A 10184-nucleotide genomic window follows, 5' to 3' on the forward strand; every position below is an offset into this window, starting at 1 on the left:
TCAATACAAAAGAAAAGAAGAATATAAAAGATAAAATTTATGTAAATAAAGAAAAAGTAATATATGATAATATCAGGAATAGGTTTAGCAATGAAACAGGGAGCAGAGTCATCAGACAGAAGTAGAGTCAGGAAACAAGATATCAAGCAATCATCATCAGGAATCATAATCACAGAGAAACAGTGATACACAGCAGACAACGATCAGCAGAACAAACAACAATACCAAGAACTGGACAGAGAAATCAACAAAAATACATCATCATCATCACCAAGAGATACACAGAGATCAATACCAGAAGCAAAAGAGACCAGGAGTGAACTATAATAGCGAGGAGGGAAACAGTGAAACTCACAAACAACATAAATCACTCCTAAGCTCAAAATGAACTACCCCCCAAACACCAAACCTAATAACACATAGGCAAAAGAGAACATCATATAAAGCACATAAGAAAAGGGGGGTAGCCACAATAGATTCACTCCGCACTATGGTAAGGGGTAGAATGAGAACTCCCCTCACCGGTCTCTAAGACATGAACCGAGCTAGCCATCTCACTCACCTTAATAGGAGCTTTCCCCTTTAACTTCCCCTCCCGCCTAGCACGATCTATCTCAAAGAAATGAAACCAATCATCCAAAACCGGCACTCCCCATAATCCCCACCTACCAAAAGTCTCAGGGTTCGGGAAAGGCATAGGATACGCGGGATCATATGTATAATCGCATCCACCGGGCCGCTTATAGTTGTAAGTGGCCGGGGTGGTGCCCATGATAGCACTAGGAGGGATATGAGGACCCTCCCAATAGGGGTAACAAGGTGTAGGACCCACGATAGGGTCAAAGGGTTCCCATTGAGGGATAGGTCCTTGTTGAACCGGGAGGTATGGGTAGTTCAAGTAAGGTTCAATCTCCACCCTCCTCATATGGTAGTCATACAATTGATTAGCATGAAAATAATAGCTAAGAGAAGACTCACGCCCAAAAGGCATGGAAAACAAGACATTAGTGATAGAATCTTCTTGGCATGAATAGTAGATAAATCAAATGTAAAAGAAGAAGTAGAAGGAGGGATAGGAGTACCTCCCCGTTCAACCGGGGGTAAAGCTTGGAAATCCGTCGAAAGAGCATCATTAGAGGCGGTTCTTGTATGATTTGACTTTTTCCGAAGAGAGGGGTCAATGTTGCATCTTTGAGGTCACCAAGTCGGAATCAGGAACCAATCCTTCACTCGGGACACCTTCCATATGAAAACATTATGCTTCTTGGTACGATCAAGGAACTTTTTGTTCACATGGGCATAGATATTGAGGAAATGAGAAGACATCTTCTCTCTAGGGTCAACAATCAGAAGGAGCTCGCATAGCAAATCTTTATATGAATCATTGACGCAAAGAGGTAGGATAGAGATCATTCCTCCAATTCGGATGCTTCTCGAGAGCGAAACACCATCTCGAATATCCAAAAATCGGTTGGTTAAATGCTGAGTGAAATTAACAAGCTCGATCTCATGCGACTCCTGATCGGCAATCCATAGCCAACAAAGCTCTTCACGAGAGATAGCTCCCAAAGAGTCCTTAGAGCAAAGGGCATAAGTGAGAATATCATTGAAGTATCACATGGCCGGATGAACGATCGATGCGGATTTAGAATTTTGAGGCTCATATTTCCGCTCATCAGAGATACGCCGCCACCACCTAAGCTCATCATATTCATGGTCACTAGACATTTTTCCATTGGCCGGATAGATAAGATGGTCTTCATCAATGACCTAAGGAAACTGAAAGTAGGAAAAAAGTTGTGACTCCGACAACCGATGATCATTATTGAAAAGTTGAAATGTCAAAGGTCTCGAGGAGTCACCGCTTGACTCTCGGACCACTTCAAGGGATGATATAAACTCATACGTAACCCTAAAATAGGTAGGGGCGCTCAAATCCAAGAACTCTAAGAGACCGAGGTTCTTAGCTAGGTAGCGAACTCATCATCTATGCCAAGGAGCTTGGTTGTTGATTAATCGTAGAATCTTGTTGACTTGAGCTTCAGCTTGGATAGTTGCTTGAACCTGTCCCAATGTAATTCCTTAGAGAATTCAATGCCGTATGTCTCTACCACCTCGGGGGGAGGTGGAACAACGTGCCTAGCTTTGCAGCACGCTTCTTATGACGGATGGGAACCATCTACAAGAAGCAAAGCAATTCATGAGCACTTCATGTACAATTATCATTATTCTAGAATATTCAAAAAAATTGCTCTATAATCGAGCACAAACATTATTCAATCAAAAATGAAACAAGAAATGGTCACACATGAACAATGCCATGAATATTGAGACATAATCTTGAAGCAACTAGACATGAAGTAAAGGCAAAATTGGACACAAGAGACCAAATCATGAATCATTATGAGCAAATTAATCTAAAAACATTGAATTATCAAAGAAATGAAACTATCATATAGAATACCCATGTGAGAGAAAATGACCAACTATGGTGAATCAAGGATTCAAGCAAGGTATACAAATTCATCATGAAAAAACTTCAATTTAACATCCAATAACATCATTCAACACAAATTACAAGTTAAAAGAACCAACAATGGAGTTATACCATGAAAGCAAAAACAAGAGTTTGAAGCTTCAAAAATGAGGAAGAAGATGACTAGAAAGTTAGAAATCATACCTCAATGAAGCTTTGAATTACTTGCAAATTGCGCAATTGATGAATTTAGAACAATTAAAACACCCAAAGTTAAGATTCAAGCACCAAAGAAAACCCTCAAAAATTTGAAATTTAGTCCCAAATTTTCAGTTTTTTTTATTTTTTTATTTTTTTGAAATATTTAAGTGAGGTTAATGTAATTTGTGATGAATTGAAATTTAAAAGGATTAAGTTGCTTGATTTTCAAAGAGATTGTAGGGGCTTAAAGAGAGAAGAAAGGGTAGATGAATGAAAGGGAATTCGGGGAGAGAGAATGGAGTGAATAAGGGAGGATAGGGGAATGAAAAAGGGACGAAGAAGGGGTTGTAGCTGCTGTCGATGGTGCGTGCACACAGAGGGGTTGGTGCGTGCGCACAGAGGGGTTGGTGCGTGCGCACCAGCGACGGCAGGGGGCGGGTTTTGCTGCGAGTTCGGAGTTGCAACATTGGCCAAAAACGCTGTCTACCTGGTGCGTGCGCGCAGCCAGGAGGTGCGTGCGCACCAAGTAGGGGCTAGGGGGCTGATTCTCTCTTGAGACGCACCAAAAGCAGGCCAAAAAATCTGACCCTGTTGGTGCGCGCGCGCAGGGATGTTGGTGCCTGCACACCAAGGGGGTGCGGGTGGTTCAAAAACCGTCAAATTTCAATAACGTGAGCTAAGATATCTAACCCCTTTCAAAAATCTCAAAAATCTGACCCTCTTGGTGCGCGCGCGTAGGGACGCATCATAGGTTGCGCGCGCGCACCAAGCAAGAAAATTTCGGCCATGAAAATACTCTGGTATTTTCATTAACGAGATAGTTGAAAACTCACTCGTAAAAGAATAGAAAATCAATGAAAATGCAAACACGAGAGCATAAAACCCCAACAAGCTTCTTCACCTAAGCTTAACAAAACCTCGAGAAACCTTGAATTAACGCCGAAATTGTTGGAAATTTTCATCGATCTAATCCCATGGCACCTAAAATCAAGAAAACAAAGAAGAATAAGATAAATTCTCAAAAATAAAAGAGATATAGAAAAATGAAAAAAAAGGGTTAGAAAACCGGGTTGCCTCCTGGGAAGCGCTTATTTAACGTCATAGCTCGACGTTCTCCACCTATTAAAGTGGTTGTCGGAAAAGCAACATGTGAATAAGGACAGCAAAAGCACCATCGAAATACTTCTTGAGTCGATGGCCATTGACCTTAAACAGAGACGAAGAATCCATCATTAAAGCCTCTACAACATCACTAGGAAAGACATTCTTAACCAAGTAAGGACCGCTCCATCTTGACATGAGCTTTCCTAGAAATAACTTCATTTTCGAATTATAGAGAAGAACTTTATCACCAACACAAAACTGTTTCTTCTTAATAATCTTATCATGAGTTTCCTTGGAACGAGCTTTGTAAATACTAGCATAATCATAAGCATCAAATCGAAGCTCCTCTAGCTCATGAAGATCTAACCACCTTTTCTCCCCCACACTTGCCAAATCAAAGTTTATCTTCTTGATTGCCCACAAAGCACGGTGTTCAAGCTCAACCTGGAATAGCATGATTTGCCATAGACTAGGCAGTATGGAGTGGTACATATAGGTGTCTTGAAAGCCGTTCTATAAGCCCAAAGAGCATCATCCAACTTATCCGACCAATCCTTCTTATTTCTTGCAACCGTCTTTTCAAGGATTAACTTGATTTGACAATTGAAAACCTCGACTTGGCCGCTCGTTTGAGGATGATATGGAAGGCTAAATAGTTGATGAACTCCATGCTTTCGCAACATCTTTTGAAAGGCATTGTGAATAAAATGAGAACCATTATCGCTTATCACCGCCTTTGGAACACCAAACCTTGGAAAAATGACCTTCTTGAATAACTTCATTACCACCTTGTGGTCATTAGTTGGCGAAGCAATGGCCTCAACCCATTTAGACACGTAATCCACCGCCACAAAAATATATTGATTTCCAAAAGATGAGGGGAACGGTCCCATAAAATCAATTCCCCAAACATCAAATACCTCCAATTCAAGAATCGGTTGTTGAGGCATCTCATTTCGCTTGGAGATATTCCCAACTCGTTGACAACGGTCGCATGTCTTAACAAAACCCCATGAATCCTTGAAGAGATGTGGCCACCAAAAGCCGCTTTGAAGAATCTTAGTGGCGGTTTTAGAAACACCCATATGGCCACCACTCGGATCCGAGTGTCACATCTTCAAAACACTAGGCACCTCTTCATTAGGAACACAACGCCTAAGTAAGCCATCGACTCCTCGCTTGTACAAGATGGGATCATCCCACACATAGTGTCTTGCCTCTCTCTTGAGCTTCTTTCGTTGATTCTTAGAAAAGGAAGGTGGAAACTCCCCACATGCAAGAAAGTTCACTAAGTCGGCAAACCATGGGAGCTCCTTTGCCTCAATAGCATATAAGAAGTCGTCAAGCATCCTATCCTCAATTCGAGAACCATCATCATGAATTTGAGGATCTTCAAGACGAGATAGATGATCCGCCACAACATTTTCCGCTCCTCTCTTATCCCTAATCTCAATATCAAAAGTTTGAAGTTCAAGCACCCACCGGATCAACGTAGGCTTTGATTCTTTCTTGGCAAAAAGGTACTTGAGAGCCGCATGATCCGTGAAGACAATGGTCTTGGAACCTAACAAATAACAACGGAACTTTTCAAAAGCAAGAACAATAGCCAAAAACTTCTTTTCCGTAGTGGTGTAGTTCCTTTGAGCACCATCTAGAGTCTTGGACATATCATAGATCACATGTAGCTTCTTTTCCACTCTTTGACCCAAGACACCTCCAATTGCCGAATCACTCGCATCGCACATCAACTCAAAAGGTAAATCCCATCTTGGGGCTTGAACAACAGGAGTAGAGATAAGAGCCTTCTTCAACTTATTAAATGCCTCTAAACAGTTATCATCAAATACAAACTCGGCATCCTTTTGAAGAAGATCATTGAGGGGCTTTACAATGAGCGAGAAATCCTTGATGAATCTTCTATAAAACCCGGCATGTCCTAAGAAAGATCTCATTCCTTTCACAATAACCGGAGGTGGAAGCTTCTCAATAACCTCAATTTTCGCTTTGTCCACCTCTATCCCCTTGTGACAAATCTTATGGCCAAGGACTATGCCTTCTTCCACCATGAAGTGACACTTTTCCCAATTCAAAACCAAATTCACCTTCTCACACCTTGCCAAACATTTCTTAAGGTTTTCAAGACATGCCTCAAATGAAACACCGCCCACGAAGAAGTCATCCATAAAAACTTCCATTTCCTCCTCCAACATATCTCCAAATATACTCATCATGCACCTTTGAAATGTTGTGAGAGCATTACAAAGACCAAACGGCATTCTCCTATAAACAAATGTTCCATAGGGACAAGTGAAGGTTGTTTTCTCTTGGTCGTCTGGGTGGATAGGGATTTTGAAAAATCCCAAATAACCATCAAGCAAACAATAGAACTTGTGCCTCGTTAGTCTCTCAAGCATTTGATCAATGAAAGGAAGGGGGAAGTGATCTTTCTTGCTGGACGTGTGTAGATGTCTATAGTCTATACACATCCTCCATCTCGTGACCGTCCTCGTCGAAATGAGCTCACCTTTCTCATTCTCGACCATGGTCATGGCTCCTTTCTTTGGGACAACATGAACGAGAGAAACCCAACTAGAACTTGAGATGGGGTATATAATTCTCGCATCCAAAAGTTTAGTGATCTCTTTCTTCACTACCTCTCCCATTTTGGGGTGGAGCTTTCTTTGTGTCTCGATAGAAGGTAGAGCACCCTCCTCAAGGTTTTTGTGATGTGTACATAAAGCGGGGCTTATACCTTTGAGGTCATCAATGGTATAACCCAAAGCACCTTAGTGCTTTCTCAAAACATCACACAACTCTTGAGCTTGGCGCTCACTCAAAGAAGAGCTAACAATCACGGGACAGGTGGAGTTGGGTCCCAAGAATTCATACCTAAGGTTTGATGGAAGAAGTTTGAGCTCAACCATTGGCACACCTTTACCTTCCTTTGATGTAGCCACTTTCAACGCTTCTTGGCTACAAATGCTCATACACATTTGCTCTTCAACATCCTCAAGGCTTTCATTAAGCACATCTTCATACAAAGCCATCTCCTTGCTAGGAGCACCTATCTTTTCCTAAGTCAACAAAACATTCTCAAGAGCGTCATTAGAAGTAAGCAATTGCTCATGCATAGAAGACACAACATGATAAAGAGAATCAATCAACATGCAATTTTCTAAAGAAGAACTTGGATACTTCATACTATCATTCAAGTCAAATTATATTACCTCATCCCCTACTTTGAGTGAAATTTTAGCACTTTTCACATCTATCAAAGCACCCAAATTAGCAAGGAATGGTCTCCCTTGAATGATAGGAACGTTAGCATATTCGTCCATCTCAAGCACCACAAAATCCACCGGAAAAACAAATTTCCCAAGCCTAAAGGGACATCCTCTACCTTACCATTAGGAAACTTAATTAACCTATCGACCAATTGCAAAGTGATGTTAGTAGGTAAAAGTTCCCCTAGCTCAAGTCTTTGGTGCACCGAATATGGCATAAGGCTAACACTAGCTCCTAGGTCACACAAGGCGTTCTCGATTTGCATTTTGTAAATGGCACAAGGGATGAAAAAGTTTTCGGGATCTTTTAGCTTAGGTGGCATCTTGTTCATTATGATTGCACTATAATTCTCGGTCAAGTTCACCGTCTCTACACCATCACAAGTCCTCCTACCGCTCAAAATGTCTTTGAGGAATTTTGCGTAGTTAGGCATTTAGGTGACAACTTCGGTAAATGGTAGAGAAAGGTGAAGTTGCTTGAGCATGTCAATGAATCTTCCAAATTGTTCATCTAACTTGTGTATCATGAATTTTTGTGGATAAGGAAGCTTGGGTTTCACAATTTCTTTCTCCACTCTCACCTCACTAGGCTTCTCAATCTCAGCCTCACTCAAAGATGCACCATCTCTATCATCTTCAACAAAAACCTCTTTTGTGCTCTCCTTGGTCTCACTCTTCCTGGGCAAACTCTCCTCAAGAACCTTACCACTCCTTGTGACAATAGCATTGACCGGTTTCTTGGAATCTAGGCCTTGGGAAGGTAAAGAAGAAGGACTAGCATGGCCTTCAAAGCATTAGCATGTTGAGAAATTTGGTTTTCAAGCATCTTATTATGAGTCATCATTTCATTAAATTTCTTGTCACTTGCGGTCATGTAAGTGTTCAACAACTTTGTTTGATTTTCAATGATTTCTTCCAAATTTGTTCTATGTGAAGAAGAAGAGGTTTGAACATAGGAATTATCATTTTGGGCCTTTGGAGCAAACCGGGTGGGGGACCCCTTTGAGAATTATTTTGAAAATTTCCCCTATTTTGATTGTTCCAAATACCTCTACCTTGATTATGGTTACCATAACCTTGGTTATGATTGCCATAATTTTGGTTATGATTTTTGCTACTATAACCTTGGTTATTATAGTTACCTCGGGAATTTTGGTTCCCATGGTTCCTATTACCACCACCTTTGTTGTAGTTGTCAAAATTGCCATGGTTGTTGTAATTCCTATTCCATTGACCTCTTTGATTCTCAAACCTAGAATCATGATTATTTGACACATAGTTCACATGCTCATTCACATTTCCATCTTGATCATCGCAAACACCAATACATGCATGAGGGCAACTAGAAACATCATGATCATACGACCCACAATCATCACAAAACAAGCATCCATTAGGCATGTTATTAGAAGAGGGAGGGAGTTGAGAATTAGAAGACATACCTCTCCCCTTAGATTGGGAGGGAAGACTTGAAACTTGGTAGGTATCACTTTCCAACTTCGCCTTGATAGTGGACATCTCCTTCCCCAAGTTTGTCATTTGTGAGGATAGATTGTTGATTGCATTGAGATGATCAACCGAGTACACCGAAGAGCTACTCTTGCTATTTGACTCTCTTTCTCCATCTTGTTAATCTCTATAGTACTTCACTACGTCTTCAGTTATGTCCACCACTTTCTCTTCCGTTTTGTTCATGATAGGATCTCCGGCTCCTCCATCTAAACATGATTTTCTTTGACGACTAAGGCCTCCATAGAAGATTTGAATAATTTGGTAAGTGGGAATTCCGTGTTGAGGACATTCTCTTTGATACTCTTTGTATCTCTCCCATGCTTCATAGAGACTCTCACTAGGCTTTTGCTTAAAACCTTGAATCAAAGCTCTAGCCTCCGCCGTTTTCTTTTATGGATAAAAACGGGATAGAAACTCCTTGGTCACTTCATACCATGTCCTTAAAGAATTCGGCTTGACTTCCTTGTCTAGCCATTCCAAGGCACGCCCTATGAGTGAAAAGGGAAAAAGCTTAAGGCGGATGAATTCATGGGAAATTCCATTAACCTTGATAGTATTGCAATACTTTTCAAACTCCTTGAGATGATTTAGCGGGCTTTCATGCTTGGCCCCACTAAATTGTCACCTCTCTATCAAAGTGATCATTGCCGGTCTTATTTCAAATTCAATTGTCGGTGTTGTAGGTGGAGCAAACCCACCCTCAAATTTATATGCATCGGGAATCCCCAATTCTTTCAACGCCACCCTTGGATTTTCTCCCATTCTTTGTTGTTCCTCTTGTTGTGGTTCTTCTTCACTTGAAATGCTAGGGCTCGAAGATCGTCTAGCACCCCTTAACCTTGCAATAGTTCTCTCAATTTCCGGATCAAATGGCACTAGTGAATGACCACGTGCTCTATGCATAAAATCTCAAAAGAAATTGTTAGTAGCACGGCTACAAATGTAGCCTAAAAGAAAATCTTTTTGTATTTTCAATTAAAGGTGAAATAGGCTCAACAAATATAACAAAGCACCAATATCATTCCTCGGCAACGGCGCCATTTTTGACGTAAGGAAAAGTAGGTCGTTGTCTACCCTTTCCTAGAGCCAAAGAAAATTTATAAACACTCGGCCAACCTAATACGAGTATATGGTAAGTCAAGGGTGGAACCCAAGGGAATGAGTAGGTGCAAGCTATAGCCTAGGTCAAGCTACTTCGAAGTCCGAGGGAAGATGTGGTTGGTAACTAAGGTATCGGGAAAACTAGATTAATCGAGAAATACAATATACTAAACACTAGGGATATTGGTTTCACATGCAAGCTCAATGATTATGCTAATTGAAGGATCACTCAATCAATTCAAACGTTGCAAAGGACAAACAATAGTTGCTATCAAAGGAATTCAAGAGCTATTTCCTAAAAGCCAAACTAGGGTTCACTATGAATGGCTAGCTAGGAAAATCACAATCATAATCAATCAATTAAAGCAATTCTCAAATCAAGGGTTCATGTCATTGAAATTTGCAATGCAATCTAGATTAATCTTATAGGTTGATCACTCCTAGTCTAATTAATCACATCCACAATCATGTCAACCAATTTAATTGCAACAATTCAATCAATCAAG

The 10184-nt window shown here is 40.8% G+C and overlaps 1 non-coding gene across 1 annotated transcript; it reads left to right on the plus strand.

Moving 5' to 3' along the window:
- Positions 1-8848: 8848 nt before the first annotated feature.
- LOC145583492 (small nucleolar RNA R71) lies at positions 8849-8954 on the plus strand. Its single transcript, XR_014100135.1, has one exon. It is a non-coding gene; the product is annotated as a small nucleolar RNA R71 (small nucleolar RNA).
- Positions 8955-10184: the final 1230 nt, after the last annotated feature.

This window comes from Chenopodium album, chromosome 15, assembly GCF_948465745.1.
Source record: "Chenopodium album chromosome 15, dcCheAlbu1.1, whole genome shotgun sequence".
Lineage (NCBI taxonomy): Eukaryota > Viridiplantae > Streptophyta > Magnoliopsida > Caryophyllales > Amaranthaceae > Chenopodium > Chenopodium album.